This window comes from Tachyglossus aculeatus, chromosome 1 (genome assembly GCF_015852505.1).
Source record: "Tachyglossus aculeatus isolate mTacAcu1 chromosome 1, mTacAcu1.pri, whole genome shotgun sequence".
In the NCBI taxonomy this organism is placed as follows: Eukaryota; Metazoa; Chordata; class Mammalia; order Monotremata; family Tachyglossidae; genus Tachyglossus; species Tachyglossus aculeatus.
The window spans coordinates 20,335,053-20,343,008 of record NC_052066.1 but is presented as its reverse complement, the minus strand read 5'-3'; positions in this window follow the sequence as shown (position 1 = coordinate 20,343,008).

Genomic DNA, 7,956 nt, shown 5'->3' with positions numbered 1-7,956 from the left:
AATAAAGGGATGGGAGGGGGAGGAGGAGCCCTCAAAGGATACTAAGAATAATGGCCAGAGAGATAAGAGGAGAACCAGGAGAGGGTGGAGTCAGTGAAGCCAAGGTTGGATAGCATGTTGAGAAGAAGAGGGTGGTCCACAGTGTCGAAGGCAGCTGAGAGGTTGAGGAGGATTAGGATAGAGTAGGAGCTGTTGGATTTGGCAAGAAGGAGGTCATTGGTGACCTTTGAGAGGGCAGTTGTGGTGGAGTGTAGAGGACAGAAGCCAGATTGGAGGGGGTCAAGGAGAGAGTTGGCGTCAAGGAATTCGAGGCAGCAGGTGTAGATGACTCATTCTAGGAGTTTGGAAAGGAAGGGTACGAGGGAGATAGGGCGATAACTAGCAGGAGCAGTGGGGTCAAGAAAGGGTGTCTTTAGGATGGGGGAGATTTGGGCACGTTTGAAGGCAGAAGGGAAGGAACCAGCAGAGAGTGAGCAGTTGAAGATGGAAGTTAAGGAGGGGAGGAGGGAAGGGGCGAGAGATTTCATAAGATGAGAGGCAATAGGGTCTGAGACACAGGTGGATGGAGTAGCACTTGAGAGGAGGGAGGAGACTCATCTGAAGATACTGCTGGGAAGGATGGGAGAGTAACAGAGAGGGTTGAGAGCTGGGGGGATGGAGGAGGGTGGGGTGACTTTGGGGAGCTCAGACCTGATGGAGTTAATTTTACTAATGAATTAGGAGGCCAGATCATTGTGGGTGAGGGATGGAGGAGGGAGAGGAACTGGGGGCCTGAGAAGGGAGTTAAATGCATGGTACAGCTGATGGGGATGATGGGCATGGGTGTCATTAAGGGAGGAGAAATAGTTTTTCCTGGCAGAGGAGAGGGCAGAGTTAAGGCAGGAAAGGATAAACTTGAAGTGAACAAGGTTGGCTTGGTGTTTAGTATAGTGCTCTACTCGCAGTAAGCACTCAATAAATACCATTGATTGATTGACTGTAAAATGATATGTATGTAATTACTATGGGGCTAGGGGTAAGTTGACTATTAAAGGGCCCAAAAGTGATGTGGGGCAAGAATTAAAGTGGCTAAAGAGTGTATCCAAGTATAGAGATGACACGGAAAATTAGGAAAATAAAGGGTTAGTCAGGGAAGCTCTTGGAGGAGGTGTGATTTTAGTAAGTGTTGCTCCAGGGTCACCTAACTAGTCACCTTCCACCTTCCACTGTCCAGTCCTTCAGCAAAATCCATAATCAGTTCCTTCCCTTCAATAAAAATAATGTCAAGGTTACAGGCTTGTGAGACAGAAAGGATGGTAGTGCTGTCTACATTGCTGAGAACAGTGCCTGGCAATGGTAAACACTTAACAAATACCATTATTATTAATAATAATAATAATAATAATATCAGGGAAAGGACAGGGTTTGGGTGGGAAGATAAGGAGTTTTGTTTTCAACATGTTAAGTTTGAAGTGTATCCAAGTAGAGATGTCCTGAAGGCAGGTGGAAATGTGAGATCAGGGCTGGAAATGTACATTTGGGAATCATATGCACAGAGGTGGTGGTTGAAGTCAGGGGAGCAAATGAGCTCTCCAAGGGAGTGGGTGTAGATGGAGAATAGAAGGGGACCCAGAACTGAACCTTGAGGGACACCCACGGTTAGGGCATGGGAGGCATTCATGCATTCATTCATTCATTCAACTGCATTTACTGAGCGCTTACTGTACGCAAAGGAGGAGCCTGCGAAAGAGAGGGGCCTGTGAAAGAGATTGAGAATGAGTCACCAGAAAAATAGGAAGAGAACAAGGAGAGGATAGTGTCAGTGAAGCCAAGGTTGGATAATGTTTCCAGGAGAAGGGGTGGTCCACAGTGTCGAAAGCAGCTTAGGGGTCGCCTTCAATAAATACGATTTATTTGTTAAGTGCATACTTTCAGCTACGCGCCAGGATAGAAACAAGATACAAATCTAGTCTTCCAATCAATAGATAAATTCCTTGAGGACAGGGATTGTGTCTACCACCTCTATTGCATTCTCCCAAACATTTAGTTCAGTGCAAAAACTCAGTAAATATTACTGATTAATCAGATGATCTAATTGTAGATGTTCCTGCTGCTTGTCTCTGTCATTTCCTCTTTTATGTTGCAAGTGTATCGAGAACAGGGTCTGTGTCTACTCTTACAAGTACCTCAAGCACCTATTAAAAATAAAATAATAATAATGATTGGGGTATTTATTAAGTGCTTACAGTGTGCTAGGCACTGTAATAAGTACTAGGGTGGATCAAGCAAATCAAGTTGTCTACATGTTTTGTCACCTGTCTACAAAGAGAAGCAGCGTGACTCAGTGGAAAGAGCCTGGGCTTTGGAGTCAGAGGTCATGGGTTCAAATCCCGGCTCCACCAATTGTCAGCTGTGTGACTTTGGGCAAGTCACTTCACTTCTCTTTTAGACTGTGAGCCCACTGTTGGGTAGGGACTGTCTCTATATGTTGCCAACTTGTACTTCCCAAGTGCTTAGTACAGTGCTCTGCACACAGTAAGCGCTCAATAAATACGATTGATTGATTGATTGATTCTCTGTCCCTCAGTTACCTCATCTGTAAAATTGGGATTAAGACTGTGAGCCCCCCGTGGGACAACCTGATCACCTTATAACCTCCCCAGCGCTTAGAACAGTGCTTTGCACATAGTAAGCGCTTAATAAATGCCATCATTATTATTATTACATGTTTTGTCACCTTTGTGCATGTTTTGTTTTGTTGTCTGTCTCCCCCATCTAGACTGTGAGCCTGTTATTGGGTAGGGACCATCTCTATATGTTGCCGACTTGTACTTCCCAAGTTCTTAGTACGGTGCTCTGCACACAGTAAGCATTCAATAAACGTGATTGAATGAATGAATGAATGAATGATACAGTCCCTGCCCCGTATGGGGTTCCTAGTCTCAATCCCCATTTTACAGATGATGTAACTGAGACACATCAGGTAATTTAGGCATAGATAAATTAAGTGACTTGCCCAAAGTCACACAGCTAATGAGTGGCAGAGATGGAATTAGAACCCACAACTTCTGACTCCCAAGCCAGTGCTCTTTCCACTAAGCCACTGTGAGAAGTGAAGTGACTTGCCAGAGGTCACGCAGCAGATAGGTGGTGGAGTCGGGATTAGACTAGATTAGACTAGACTAGATTAGATTAGTTGGGAAACAGCGTGGCTCAGTGGAAAGAGCATGGGCTTAGGAGTCAGAGGTCATGGGTTCGAATCCCGGCTCTGCCACTTGTCAGCTGTGTGACCTTGGGCAAGCCACTTAACTTCTTTGTGCCTAAGTTACCTCACCTGTAAAATGGAGAGTAAGACTGTGAGCCCCAAGTTGGACGATCTGATCACCTTGAATCCCCCCCAGCACTTAGAACAGTGCTTTGCACATAGTAAGCACTTAACAAATACCACCACTATTATTATTATTATTAGAACCCACAACCTTCTGACTCCCAGGGTGCTGTCTATCCACTATGCCATTCATTCATTCATTCAGTCATATTTATTGAGTACTTACTGTGTGCAGAGCACTGTACTAAGTGCCTGGGAGAGTACACTACAACAATAAACAGACACATTCCCTGCCCATAAGGAGCTTACGATCTATTCCAGTAACCCACATCTCATGAGGGCTCCATAAAGATTTAGTGATTGACTTCTGCAGTCATTCCTTTTCAGATGAAGAAGTAAGGAAACTTCATAATGTATCTCTCCAGGAAAGCCAACATCATAAGGAATCGCTAAACATCTCCAGAAAAAGTAATCAAAAGTAAAAGAGAACTTGGTACTCGTTGTTTGGTTTTTTTTGTAAACATTGTTCAAGAATGAGTCAGCTGGGAAGGAAAACCTTTCAGACTTTGTCCTTGGGGAGGGATGGAGGCCAGGAGGTTATTTAGAGCCCCAGAGCTGGCCTGAGTCAAGGAGGAGATGGAGAGAGGATGAAACATCAGTCTGTGGAGGGAAGGGGGAGATCTCAACACAATGCTGCCATCTTTCCTCTTCCCTGTCCAAACGACAGGCTGCCAAGTAGACCTCCGGTAGAGCTCCTTCACATTATGAAGCAGTATGGCCTACCGGATAGAGCCCGGACCTGGGAATCAGAAGGACCTGGGTTCTAATCACGGCTCCATCACTTGTTTGCTGTGTGACCCTGGGCAAGTCGCTTCACTTCTCTGGGTCTCAGGTACTTCATCTGTAAAATGGGGATTAAGACTGTGATGGCCATGTGGGACACAGACTCTGCCCAACTTGATTAGCTTCTATCTAACCCAGCACTAAGACCAGGGCCTGGCTCATAGTAAACACTTAATAAATGCCACAATTATTATTATTAATATTATATTATCATTAACAGTGCCTGGCACATAGTAGACACTTAACAAATACCATAAGAACAACTGAAGCTTGTGGTGGGCAGGGAAAGTGCCATTTTGTTATTCTGTTCTTCCCCAATACCTCATATTTACATTCATTCATTCAATCGTATTTGTAGAGCACTTACTGTGTGCTGAGCGCTTGATGCACCACAATAAATCCTGCTACTCTTTCTTCTCATCCTTCCCCTCCTATTACTGCTACAACTACTACTTCTTTCCCTTCCCTGCACCCCAGATAATATTTAGGGAGTTTCATTCTGTGGCTGATGAGACACCATCTGACTGATCTCTCCTGGGATTTACCTAATACTATTTCATCTAACAAACAAGTGAGCGTGCTCCTGAGACCCCACTAGAGAGCAAATGCCTGAACATCCTGTGCCACAAATTGCAAACGTAATTGGATGATTTACTACCCTTTTACACGCTAATTAATATCACACTCATTCGGGGGAGCATAAATACAACTTACCTCTCTCAAGTGTTTGGGGATTCATTATAGGCAGGTCTTAATTGCAAAGCCAGAGCCTCCTGAGTGCAGATCCCCTAACGTGGAGATATATATATATATATAAAACCTCAACAATAGATTATTGTAATGTACTCGGTTAATGACTATACATCTGTAGAGTGTTAAGTCCAGATGAATCCAGGAAACAAAAACAAAATTAGCAGCAGTAATAATGCTCTTGAGACTATCAAATAAAACCGATTTCTCCCCAAATCCTTTTTCACATAACCTGAAACTCTGTTGAATCCCTTCCACAGCCCAGACCCGCAGGCAGGAGCAGAGGAAGAGAAATAAACTCAACCCTTCCTGAGGGTTTCTGCTGGGATATGTTTCCCTTTAGTTAAATAAATGTCAGGGCATCTTTCCGAGACTTTGCCATAAAGCAAATACCTAGGCACCCCGGCCACAAAGACTAAAGGTAATTAGATGATTTTCTACTATTTTGCATACTAATTAATCTAAGTAACACCCGTTTGGGGGCAAAGCTTTCTGGAACAATTAGGAGTCAAGATGGGAACCTGGAGCTATTTGCTCAGGAGGAACTGGCTTCAGCATAATGCCAGCACGCAACGGCTCATCGCCCCTTCACACAAGATGATTTAAACATGCTGCTCCGGGCAGGAAGGAAAAAGAGTGGCAGCGATACCCAATGGGACCCTGTGCTTCCCCTTGTTTTTGTTTTTTTAAGTGGGTATAATGCATCCATTATGCCGAGTCTGGGTGTATTTACATGAAGACAATAGCAAATTAATCTATGAGGACAATAGTCATTCGAAAGGCTCCCTTTCCCAGTCCACTAACTCCAAGCCCAGATCCTTCTCACAGAATGACAACAAAAGCCAGCCTAAGCCTGTGGGCCTTCTGCCACAGCTCAAAGACAGGGGACCAGTAGGGTCCACCCACCAGGGGGGAGCAGATTCTCACGGCGAGGCTGAGTCGTTCCCCTCAAAACCGCTCTCCGTCACCCGGACCCCTCACCCCGACTCTCTCACCAAAGTAACGGTCCCTCTCTGTCCGCATTCCTGCCAGTTTAGCAGGGTGGAGAGGGAGAAATGGTAGCTACCTCACGCCCTTCCCTGGGACATCCTTAAGTTGATATCGATGCCCATCCGGCGTGCCCCTCATTGCTGTTTTAATAATACCACTATTTATAATGCTAATTATAATATCAATCCAACAGGGGTTTTTGTTGAGGGCTTACTTCACGCCACTGCCTGGATTGTCTTTGTCCAGAAACACTCTGGGCATGTTACTCCCCTCCTCAAAAATCTCTAGTGGCTACCAATCAACCTACGCTTCAGGCAGAAACTTCTCACCCTCGGCTTCAAGGCTGTCCATCACCTCGCCCCCTCCTACCTCACCTCCCTTATCTCCTTCTACAGCCCAGCCTGCACCCTCCGATCCTCTGCCGCTAACCTCCTCACCGTGCCTCGTACTCGCCTGTCCCGCCGTCGACCCCCAGCCCACATCATCCCCCTGGCCTGGAATGCCCTCCCTCCCCACAATCGCCAAGCTAGCACTCTTCCTCCCTTCAAGGCCCTACTGAGAGCTCACCTTCTCCAGGAGGCCTTCCCAGACTGAGCCCCTTCCTTCCTCTCCCCCTCGTCCCCCTCTCCATCCCCCCCGTCTTACCTCCTTCCCTTCCCCACAGCACCTGTATATATGTATATATGTTTGTACATATTTATTACTCTATTTATTTATTTATTTTACTTGTATATACCTATCCTATTTATTTTATTTTGTTAATATGCTTGGTTTTGTTCTCTGTCTCCCCCTTCTAGACTGTGAGCCCACTGTTGGGTAGGGACCGTCTCTATATGTTGCCAACTTGTACTTCCCAAGCGCTTAATACAGTGTTTTGCACACAGTAAGCGCTCAATAAATACAATTGATTGATTGATTGATTGATTGATTATTGTGTTCACAGCACTGTACCAAGCACTTGAGAAGCAGTGAGGCCTAGTGGAAAGATCACGGGCCTGGGAGTCATTCATTCATTTAATCGTGTTCATTGAGCACTTACTGTGTGCAGAGTACTGTACTAAGCGCTTGGGAAGTACAAGTTGGCAACATATAGAGACGGTCCCTGCCCAACAATGAGCTCACAGTCTAGAAGAGGGAGAGGGGTTCTGTTGCTTACCTGCTGCCTGACCCTGACCAAGTCGCTTCACTGCTCATTCACCGATTCATCCATTCAGTCGTATTTATTGAGTGCTTACCATGTGCAAAGCACTGTACTAAGCACTTGGGAGAGTACAATACAACAATAGACACATTGCCTGCCCACAGTGAGTTTACTTCTCTGTGTTTCACTTCCCTCATCTGCAAAACAGGGATTCAATACCTGTTCTCCCTCCCACCGTGAGTCCCATGTGGGAACCTATTACCTTGTATCTACTCCAGCGCTTAGTACAGTGTTTGGCATATAGTAAAGGCTTAACAAATGCCAAAATCATCTGTTCCATTCCAGACCCAGCCTGTAGTCCATGATAATCAGTGTCACCCCGCAGAACTGACCAACAAATGTTCCCTGAGAATGGATTGTTGGTAGTTTTCCAAGGATATATTCAGAGAAAAAAAAATATAATAAAAACAATAAAGAATCCTTAATCATCTTATTCTTCTCCCACTCCCTACTGTATCATCTTTGCATCTGGATTTATACCCTTTGTCCACCCCTCTCTTAGCCCCAAGGACCTTATGTACATATTCTTAATTTACTTCCTTACATTAATACCTGTCTCCCCCTCTAGACTGTAAGCTCTTCATGGGCAAGGAACGTGCCTAACCAACTAACTCTGTTATACTGTACTCTCCCATGCACTTAGTACAGTGCTGTGCACACAGTAAGCGCTCAATAAATATGATTCATTGATTGACTTAATGGATCCCCTTTCCCAGATGAAATCAGTCATCCCTGGCTTGGGTTGAAAAATTGTTTTTGCTATGTTTAGGTATGTGCCTATGTACCCCTTAAGCTCTTAGATATTCACCCCATCCTCAGCCCTACTCTGTATTTCTTCTATTTGTAATTCACTTTGTCCATCTCC